Below are 10,861 nucleotides of genomic sequence, written 5' to 3'. Positions count from 1 at the left end.
GGTTCATGAATCCTTAACATGAGAATAGTAATATTAGGGCTTAGCATCACAATGAGGCATTTATCCCAAACTTCTGCAGAAGATTAAAGTGTTTATTTTAGCTCGTTATACTTTAACCCAGATTCACCACAGCGAACATAACAGTTCATCTAGTTATCCTAATGTATGAGAGGTAGTGTGTGTGTGTGTGTGTGTGTGTGTGTATTCACACACCTGAGCCATGATAGCACACAAGGAGACCATTTGAACAAACGAGGAGCGGAGGGAGAGGGGAGGGGGGAAGACCAAGCACACCAGCCAGGAGGCCCAAAGAACTAGGTGACCAAAATGGTTGGGTTATATAGAGAAGAGCAGCTGGGGGAAGGACAGTACAGCCCCTGAGCTGGAGAAGTTTAGGGTAAGGGGCAGGGTACAACAGCCAGGAGGATTCCTCTTCCTCCCCCAACCAACAGCCAAGTGCTGGGATTACAAGTGTGTGCCACCACACCTGGTTTTTTATGTGATTTCTGAGTATTAAACCCATGTCCTCATGTTTGAATGTCAAGTGTTGCACCAATAGGGTAATTACCCCCCCACCCTTTGAGAGGTAATTATTAAGTATTCTTGTAGCTTCATAATTGAATGAAAAAAAAAGAAATATAAAAAGAAGGAACTTGGAACATGACCAGTCCTGGATTTGGGCACCAAATTAACTAAAAGGAAGGAAGGAAAGAAAGGAAGAATGAAAGAAAGAAAAAAAGAAAGGAAGAAAAAAAGAAAGAAAGAAAGAAAGAAAGAAAGAAAGAAAGAAAGAAAGAGAGAGATGTCTGCTCCTAGGTATGGTGGAAGAGAAAGCTTATTACAGATGTGTGGGAGAGCATAGCCAGAGGCAGGGACATTTGGGAGAGTCAAGAGTAAACATGACCCTGGGCCATGTGGGGAGAGGGGGAGAGGAAGAGAGAAGGGAGAAAGGAAGACCAAGGGTACCTGGGCTGAAGAAGTTTAGGGTTGGGGGAATGGGGTATGCCAGTCAGGAGGTTCCTATGACAGGTAGAGACTGAGGGATTCTGGGAGAACCTGGCAGCATCTACTTTAATATATTAAATAAGCACCTCAGCCATTTGTCCCAAGGTTTGGAACCTGACAATAATGATCAGCTATTTTAAGCTCAGTAGCTAACTGGATCCCTGTTGGAGACCACAGTGGAAATATGATATGAATCCATGGCTGCTGCACCTCTGATTCCATAACGTAAAAGTGACGGCCAAATCACTCCATTTTTTCTGTTCAACCACCAGAGTTCCCTACGCTGGGGCATCAAACCTTCACAGGACCAAGGTGCCTTCCCTCCCATTGATGTCAGGCAAGGCCATCCTCTGCTACCTATGAATTTAGAGCGATGCATCCCTCCCTGTACACTCCTTGGTTGGTGGTCTAGTCCCTGGGAGTACTGGGTGGTCAGGCCAGCTTATGTTGTTCTTTCTGTGGGGTTGCAATCCCCCTCCACTCCTCCAGTCCTTCTGCCAGCTCCCCCACCGGGGTCCTTGAGCTCAGTCTGATGGTTGGCTCCAAGCATCCACTTCTGCACTGGTCAGTTGCTGGCTGACCACCCCGCCCCCAGCAAGGAACAGCCACACCAGGTTCCTGTCAGCATTCGCCTCTTGGCAACGGCAACAAGGTTCGGTTTGGTATCTGCAGACAGGATGGATCCCCAGGTGGGGCAGTCCCCAGATGGCCCTTCCTTAGTCTCTGCTCCATTTTTTGTCCCTGTTCTTCCTCTGGACAGAAACATTTCTGGGTTAAAAACTTTGAGATGGGTGGGTGGCTCCATCCCTTGACTGGGGGCCATGCCTATCTATTGGAGGTGGTCTCTACAGGTTCTGTCTCCCCTTCACTGCGCATTTCGGCTAAAGTCATCCCCATTGGGTCCTAGGAGCCTCTCATTTCCCTGGCATCTGGGACCCTCCAGTGGCTATCCCCAGTTCCCCATCCTCTACTGCTACATATTTTTATTCAATTTCCTAACCCTCTGTACCTCTTTCCTGTCCCCTCCAGTACTTGATACTGTCTCCTGCCTCCACCCCCCATTTCCACCAAGGCAACCCTTATAAAGGAGAAAATTTAATTGGGGCTGGATTGTAGTTTCAGAAGTGCAGTCCATTATCATCATGGCGGGAAGCATACCAGCATGCAGGCAGACATGGCGGTGGAGAAGGAGCTGAGAGTCCTACATCTTGATCCAAAGGCAACCAGGAGGAGGGTCTTATTCCACATTGGGCAGAGTTTGAACATAGGAGTCTTCAAAGCCCACTTACACAGTGACCCAATTCCGCCAAAAGGCCACACCCATTCCATAAAGGCCACACCTCCAAACAGTGCCACTTCCTATGAGTCAAGCATATTCAAACCACCACCGTAAGTGATCATATAGATAAGGGCTGGAGATATTGAAGAGACAAGGCCACACGGCCTGGAGAAGCTTGGTTCCTTGTGCCCCATCTTTCACTAGAGTCTGACTGAAAGGCCCACCCTTCCATTGCCATAATGAAATGCCAGAGGCAATTAAAAACAAATAAGATTTCTGCCCAAGATCAAGTGCTTGCATCACTTAGAGATGCTGTCAAGGGTGGCCAAGGATGGGAGTGAGTGTACTTGCAAAGTAAACTACTCTGCAAACGAGGAAGCAAAAGTGTGACTAAGAAACTAGAGTCCCACAATTCTCTTCAAGGGCATACCATAGTGACTTAAGAACTAGGAATCAGGCCCTTCTTCTTAAAGGTTCTGTCACTTCACAACTGAACCAGGCAGGGGACCACATCTTTAACACACAAGCCCCAGAGACTCTTATCCCAAACCACAGTGCATGAATAATCCACTAGCTGACCAAAAACAACAAGCTTTCCAAGAATTACTGAATGTTGAATGTAAACTAACACTAACTCAAGTGTGGGGGTGTTGTAAAGTGGAGAACAATTACAGTATGTTAGCAGGAACAGCAAGCAAACCACTTTCCTACCCAGAAAGAAAGCAAGAAAGACGCCAAGACTGGTACCCTGCCTGCCTCCAGGCAGACATCTGGGGTCACAATGGTTGGTCACATTAAAGGCACTTTTACTACAGAGAGGGCAACGTGGCATCCTCAATGGAGCAGAGACTTCTGCAACATCCTTCCCCCCCTCAGCATATGCCAGCCTCACACTAATAACCATGAGCTTACTGTTGGCCTTCACATATCATGTAGTGGTTAACTACAGTCATGATAAGAAGGCACGGATGACTCACAACCACCTAACTCCAGTTCCGGGTGATTCAACACCATCTTCTAGCCTTCACAGGCTCCTATACACATTACACCATATGTCTCCCTAGCTGGGCATGGTAGTGTATACACCTTTCATTTCAGCACTCAAGAGGCAGGTGCATCTCTGGATTTGAGGCCAGCCTGGACTTCACAGAGAGACCCTGTCTCAAAACAACAGCAAAAATTTCCAGTGGCACACAAGTGCTTCTTGTTCACAGCCCTGGGGTATATTCAAGGTTGGTTAGGTGATACTGCTTACATTTGACTGACCAGGCCAACCAGGCCTGCTTTTATGCCTGGTGCTGACTGGCTGTGAGTTAACTTAGTTCCTAGATATAGTATTTCAATCTTAATTCCTTTTCCTGTTGCTGTGATAAAATACTCTGACCAAAGCAACTTAAGGGAGAAGGAGTTTATTCTATCTCAAAATTCAAGTACTATAGGAGCACCATGGGAGCACCATGGAAGCATCATGGGAGCACCATGGGAGCATCATGGGAGCACCATGGGAGCATGGGGGTGGGGATCCAAAGCAGCAGGATCCTGAAACAGCTGGCTGTATCAACACCACAATAAGGATACAGAGAGTGATGAATGCACGCAGTTCACTCTCTCCCTTTTATACAGTCCTGAAAGCCCTGACCTGGGAATGGTTCCACTCACAGCTATGAGGGGTCTTACCAAAGCTAACATAATCAAGATAATCACTCCTGATCCAGATGGGCAGGCCATCTTCCAGGTAGTTCTAGATATTGTCAAGTTGCCAATATTAACCATCACAATGAGAGTGAGAGATTTATTTGTTTGTTTGTTTGTTTGTTTGTTTATTGTGTGTATAGATGTGTGTCCTTGTGGAAGTCAGAGGACAAATTGTGGAACTCTTTTCTCTTCTTCCACAGCTATGGGTCCTCAGATTGACCTCCTGTCTTAGTTAGGGTTTCTGTGAAGGGACACCATGACCATGGCAACTCTTATAAAGGAAAACATTTCATTGAGGCTGGCTTCCAGTTCAGAGGTTTAGTCCATTGTCATTACGGTGGGACACATGGCAGCATGCAGGCAGACATGGTGCTGAGAGGTAGCTGAGAGTTCTATATCTGGATCTGCAGACACCAAGAAGAGACTATGAGCCACTAGGCCTGGCTTCAGCTTCTGAAACCTCAAAGCCTGGCTAGAATGATGCTGTTCCTTCAGCAAGGCCACACCTACTCCCATGAGGCCACACTTCCTAATAGTGCCACTCTTGTGAATCTATGGGGGCCATTTTCATTCAGACCTCCACACCAGGAGAATCAGTGAACAACCTGTTGACACTTGGACTCAGTGCTACCCACTTCATTCTGTTGGCTAAAGCAAACTTCCTGGGATAAGCAAGTTTGTATTCCACCTTCAGGAGAGAGATTGCATACCCTACAACAGAGGGTGTGAATATAAAGAAGCATTAATGACCTATCTGCAGGGATAGTGGACACATTTTCCTCCCCCTGACATACATCCTCCACACCCTATAATCCCTGTACAATAATGGGAAGCTTAGCCCAGATCGGCAGTGAGGGGATACCACTTGTAGAAGCTGAGAAGTCTTTCTAACAGCTGAGAAATATGCCCCAAATTTATGCTGTGACCTTAATGGTAAAGTAGGTCCAGAAGCAAAGAAGTTGAAACAGAAGAGTGCTGGTGACTCAGTCCAGTAATCCCAGCTATTGGCAGGTTTAGGGCAAGGGGATCGATCCTGAGGTTGAGGTCTACATAGTAAAACCCTGTCCCAAACCAAACCCCTTTTCCCCAGTGTGTCATTACATAGTTTTAAAAATCTTTTCCTTTTCTACCATCGGCCTCTATCAATTTAGAAATTTTGCTACCGAAGGAAAATTTTCCACCAGGAGACGCAATAGCTCAACAGCACTTGAAGTGGAGCCACAGAGGGGGAGAGCATCTGAGGAGCGCTTTTAGCGCGCGTCTCTTGCTGGAGACTACATTTCCCACAGGGCCCAGCGCGCTGAGTCAGGGTGCTGGGAGCTTCATACACTGGAAGCCTCAGGTTGGACGGCGCGCGAACTTCTGGGACATGTAGTCCTGTGGGCGGTGCTCTCGAGCTGGGGACTTGGGTTTGAAAGTCAACCCGCGGCATTCCACTCCGGGTGACCGCAGGCTGCGGTGCCTGGAGGCGAGCGCTGCCAGATAACCGAGCGCGAGGATGAGAGGCAAGTACTCGGCAGAGGACTGAGAGGGCAGAGTGTCTGCATGCTGGGTGGGTCTCCACCTTATCACAGCTCTATAGAGGACAGTGGTCTGGGCAGGGGGTGTGCGAGGGAAGAGTGTGGCACAGCTCTCAGATACTTCTGCCACGTTATGGAGATTTGTGTAACTCCTATTTGGAGGGTTTGGACCCTGCAATGTGTCTGCGTTCTTCCACAATTTATGGGTGGCTTAGTTTGTCTCGCCTGTGTGGTTGTAGTTGCTGCGAGCTGAGTTGTTTGAACACTGTAGACTCAAATTCTCTTGTGTGGGTGTGCGTGAGCTTGTGTTCTACTTTGTAACCGTATCTGTTTTTTGTTGTTGTTGTTGTTTTTTGTGGGTTTTTTGTTTGTTTGTTTTAATACATCTGAGCTGTAGTTATATGAGTTTTACCCAACTGCCCGGCTGAGCCAATGTGGCCAAATCTGACTGTGTAAGCTTGCATTTGTATGTCGGATAACGTGTCTGTAGTTGAGCCTGACTACGTGTCTCATTCTGTGGGAATATTAATGTAGATGTAATGTAAAAACATTGTGAGTGTGAATTTTTTAATTAATTAATTTATTTATTTTGTGTGTTTGCATGTGTGTGTAGGTCTTTGGACAACTCGCAAGAGTTGGTTTTCTCCTACTGCGTGGGTCCCAGCCATGGAACTCGGGTTGTAAGGCCTGGCAGCAATCACCTTTACCAGCTGAGCCTCCTAGCTGGTCCCAGATTGTGAGTTCATAGTATGCCTGGCAGAGGGTGGTTGTGAAGATTTTAGGTTGTATTTATATCTATGGTATCATGGGGAATGTGTTGGGATGATTGAAAGAGTCGGGGCTCAACTCAACTGTGGGAATTTACATGGTCTGGGTTTGTATATAGTATGTGAGTTGCATCTCACTGGTTTGTATGCAGTTGATTCTATTCCATTGGGTGCGTTTATGTTCATGTGTGTTTGCTTATATGTAGGTAAGGGTAATAGTTTGTGCATATAGGATTTAGTCTGTGTGATCGATGAGTTTGGTCACTAGCACATGGGTAATGCTCTCTGGAGGGCTATTCGCTAAACTTGTGGGTACTCAAGGCAAGGTGGCACCAGGCAAATCATTTCTCCGCTACCTGGTGGCCTGTGATCAGTGTGAAACCCTGGATAATTTTGACCTAAGCCCAGAAGACAGCCCCACAGTCCTATTCAGTCAAAATGTCCTATTCTAGGACTGAGGCGTCAGAATGGCTATTGTGCTGTGGAGGGGATCAGATAGAGGCATCTTTGCTTTTTCCTAGAATGTACCTGCTGGCTTTGGGGAACAGGGCAGATTATAGAGCCTGGTGCAGGGTAAAGCAGGGATCCAGACTGGGAATTGAGTTTGTGAGCCACACAGCAACCAAGTCTCTGGATGTCTTTAGACACCAGCAGGAGAGAAGAGAAGAAAAGTTGGCTCAGAGGACGGCATTGTGGTACACTCTTCAGGACACACAGTCAGGCATTACAAAGAAGGATCTAGAAGCCCTGGAGACATATTAGTGTAATGGACTAGGAGGAAATGGGAGGAGGCTTCCCAGACTTTAGGCACATCAGTTGGGAGCCAGAGGAACCAGTTAGTCACTTGATCTGATGGACCTTACAGGGATGATTTTGGAGGGACCCCAAGGGGGTTAGGCTATGTATGAAACAATAGAGGAGTTTAGACGGTGTTTGGGGCTCCACACAGGGCATGTATGAAGATTTCTGGATGAGAAGGGTGCTTGGAAAAGGTTTTGAGCATCTGTAGCAAGTAAGTATGCATTTGTGCCCAGTCTTAGGTGAGGGCAGGAAGCATCACATTCATGGGGGTGGGTACCATTGGACCCCAAGTGAACCTGAGGTCAGCATTAGAATCAACCAGAAAGAGGTTGATAGGTGATAGGTGTCTGGGAATTCTAGAATGTTCTTCTGTAGATGCCATGTGTATCTCTCCACACCCATGTATGCTTGGTAAGGTCTTTGGCATTTGTGGATAGGTGCCAGCCTGAATGGGCAAATTCCTCAGTTTCCTTGGCATATAGCCGTGCAGATGGGTTTGTGTCTGTGTGCTAGGGTGTCCTCTGTCTTTCTCTGAAAATGTGTTCCCAACACCTAAATTGTGGCTGGATTCTTTTCCCCCAAGTTTGAGGTTATATCAGTATGTATGTGTGAGAATCTGCCATGGATCTTGGTGTCTTTAAAAACAAAAGCAAAACCCGGCAAAGCAGAGGGTATGTTTGCCAATTCCATCATTGCCGTGGTTTTTGCTATTATTGTTGTTGTTGGTTGTATTTATCCCTTGATAATTTCTCACATGTATATAGTGTGTTTGTTTATCCTCACTCCCCACCTTCTTATGTCTCCCCATCCCTGCACCCCACCCTCCTTTTTCCACATTTATGCCTTTTTTGCTTTGTGACTCACTGATTTTAACCAGGAACAACTGTGTGTATGGCTGCAGGTTTAAAACAATCTACTGGAGCCTGTCGGGCTCATCATTTGGTACACAATTGAAGGCAACGACCGTTTCTCCCCCAGAATCTGTCTGTTGCCAATAGTTCAGCAGGGAAAGAGAGGGGCCTGTGGACCTCTCCCTAATCCATGATGGCTGCTGGCAAGCCCAGGCTTGTGTGATGGCTACACATTCTTAAAAGTACAGCATTGTAAAAACAACAATGTATGCTTTTGTGAGTAGCAAAGTGCATGGCAATCTATAAAGGGCGATCATCACTTGTTTGGGAACATTGTCTGTCTGGCAAATCCCCCAAGGCCAGGTCATGGGTATTGAGCCCTTATGCTTATTCTGGGCAGAAACATTGAGCTGTGTGGCCCATGGATGTTTTAACAGTAGTTTGCTTCTTCCTGGAGGTCACAGCCACAGGGAAGGAGTACTGGGGGAAGTGTGTGCCCATGCGTGGCTCAGTTGCAGACCTTGATGATAGGGACATGGTGTGAGGGAAAGAAACTGAGGCCAGCGTGAAGGGAGAAACCTCAAGGCTCTAATAGCACTAAAATCAGAAGCAGCACACAAGAGCATGTACTCCGTCCTGAGCACCGTTCAATTGCTGAACATTCATGAAACATTAGATATTCCTATTTTTAAAATGCATTTATTTTTACTGTTTAACGTTGTGTATATGTATGTGAGGGAGAGGCCTGAGCATATGTAGTTAAAGTACTTATGAATGTCAGATCCTCTTAGAACTTGAGTTGTAAGTAGTCGTGAGCTGTCTGATGTGAATTCTGGGACCCATCCTCGGGACCTCTGCAAGAGCGGTAGGTGAACTTTACCACCCAGCCGTCTTCCTAGTCCTTGAATTCTCACATTTAATAATTTTGAAAATATTTATCTGTGTTTGATTGTGTGCACGTTCATGCACACACACGAGTACATGCATGCATGCATGTGGGCGCACATATGAGGGTGTGCATATTCTATGGTACTCATGTGGAGGTTGGAATCTTGCTTTTGAGACAGTCTCTTTTGCTCGCTGCTGCGCGTGTGTCCTAGGCTAGCTGCCTTGTGGGCTTCTTGGGGTTTTCCTGACTCTGTTCTTCATCTCACTCTTGGAATGCTGGGAAAACTGCCTCACCCTTTTACCTGCCTTGTGGAATTCAAACACAGGTTAGCAAGCTTACGTGACAAGCACTTTTACCCCACCAGGGCTCCCTCCTTGACCTTCTCAATCCATTTTCATTCTTCTGTTGTTTGTCCCTTTGTTTTGTCTTTGAGAGAAAAATATAAAAAGGCTGAACAACCAGCCTGGAATTCAAATTACCAGTTAAAATACAGGACACTCGTTTAAATTTGATTTCAAAGATTTTTTAAGTAGTTATCAAGTATTATATGAAGACATATATATATTTTAGAGCTAGTTATTAAATATATTTAGAAGGTAGTTCTTTGGGGGCTGGGGCATGACACATTCATGTAAAGTGCCTGGCATGTAAGTTTGAGAACCTGAGTTATACCCACATAAAACACCAGGCATGTAATCTCAACACTGGAGAAGAGGAGCTAGGAGGGGTCCCAGAGACTCCTTGGCCAGCAAGTCTAGCTCAATAAGTGGATTCTAGATTTCCTTTGAGAGACCCTCTTTCAAATAACGAGGTCAACTGGCTCCCGAGGAATGACACCTGAGGTAAGCCTCTGGCTTCTACATGCCCAGTCATACACATGCACATGGATATAATGCTCCCTCCCACACATGAACACTCACACACACATGCACACACACACACTCACATGCACACACACATGTGCGTGCATGCACACACACATACACACACACACACGATTATTTATTTGGATAGGCATGCTCAGGTAGTATCTTAGATGTTCCTGTAATTGAAAATTATTCTTTGCTTATCTGAAAGTTAATTTTACTATATTCTGTGTATTTTTATTTACCAAATCTGGCAATGTGGTCCCTAAGGTCTCACAGCTAGGAGTGGTCAGGGGAATCACTCTCCCTTCACCCCCAGAAACAATGACACCTTGTGTCCCAGGCTTGTGGTAATACTTGGAGAGAAGGGAACTCACAGCACAGTAGTTTTATTGGCCACTGTGAGTCCTGTAGCATCCCCATTTCAGAGTCTCTGGAACCTAGGAAGGGCAGTCATTTGCTCAGGTCCAGGCACATAAACGTCTTTTTTTACTGTTGTCACATATGGAGCCAGGATGTAACTCACGTGGGAAAGCATTTGCCTAGCATCCAAGAAGCTCCTGGGTTTTATCCGTAGTACTGAATAAACTGGGTATGGCGGAGCATGTCTTGTATTCCCAGCTTGAGGTTGGTGAAGGCAAGAGAATCAAAAATTCTAGATCATCGTTGGCTGTACATCTAGTTCAAGGCCAAGCCAGGATACAGGAGATTCTGTCCTAAAGAAAAGAGTTATTGTTGCAGGAATGCTGGGTAGGAAGAGGGATCAGAGAGTTACAGGGGAAATAGCTAAGCAGGTAAATCACTTGCTGTGTCATCATGAGGATTAGAATTCAGAGCCTCTGAATCCACACAAAAGCCAGGTGGGGTGGGGAGGCCCTACCTGTAATCCCAGTGCTTGGGAAGAGGAGTCAGAATGTTTAGAGCAAGCTGGCTAGCCCGACTAGTTAAAACAGTGATGGGGAAGTCCTTGCCTCAGTGTATAAGGGGGAGAACAGCCAACGAAGAACTCTGATGTTAGCCTGGGGATCCTGCACACACATAGGCACATGCACTCCCTCCACATGCACCACACACACAGACACACACACACAGACACACATGCAGACATACATGAAGACATAATGCAGACACACACACAGACACACACACATACATGCAGACATACATGAAGACACACAGACACACATG

Source organism: Grammomys surdaster, unplaced genomic scaffold (genome assembly GCF_004785775.1).
Source record: "Grammomys surdaster isolate TR1022 unplaced genomic scaffold, NIH_TR_1.0 355, whole genome shotgun sequence".
Classification (NCBI taxonomy): Eukaryota; Metazoa; Chordata; class Mammalia; order Rodentia; family Muridae; genus Grammomys; species Grammomys surdaster.
Note: the sequence above shows the minus strand (reverse complement) of the source record.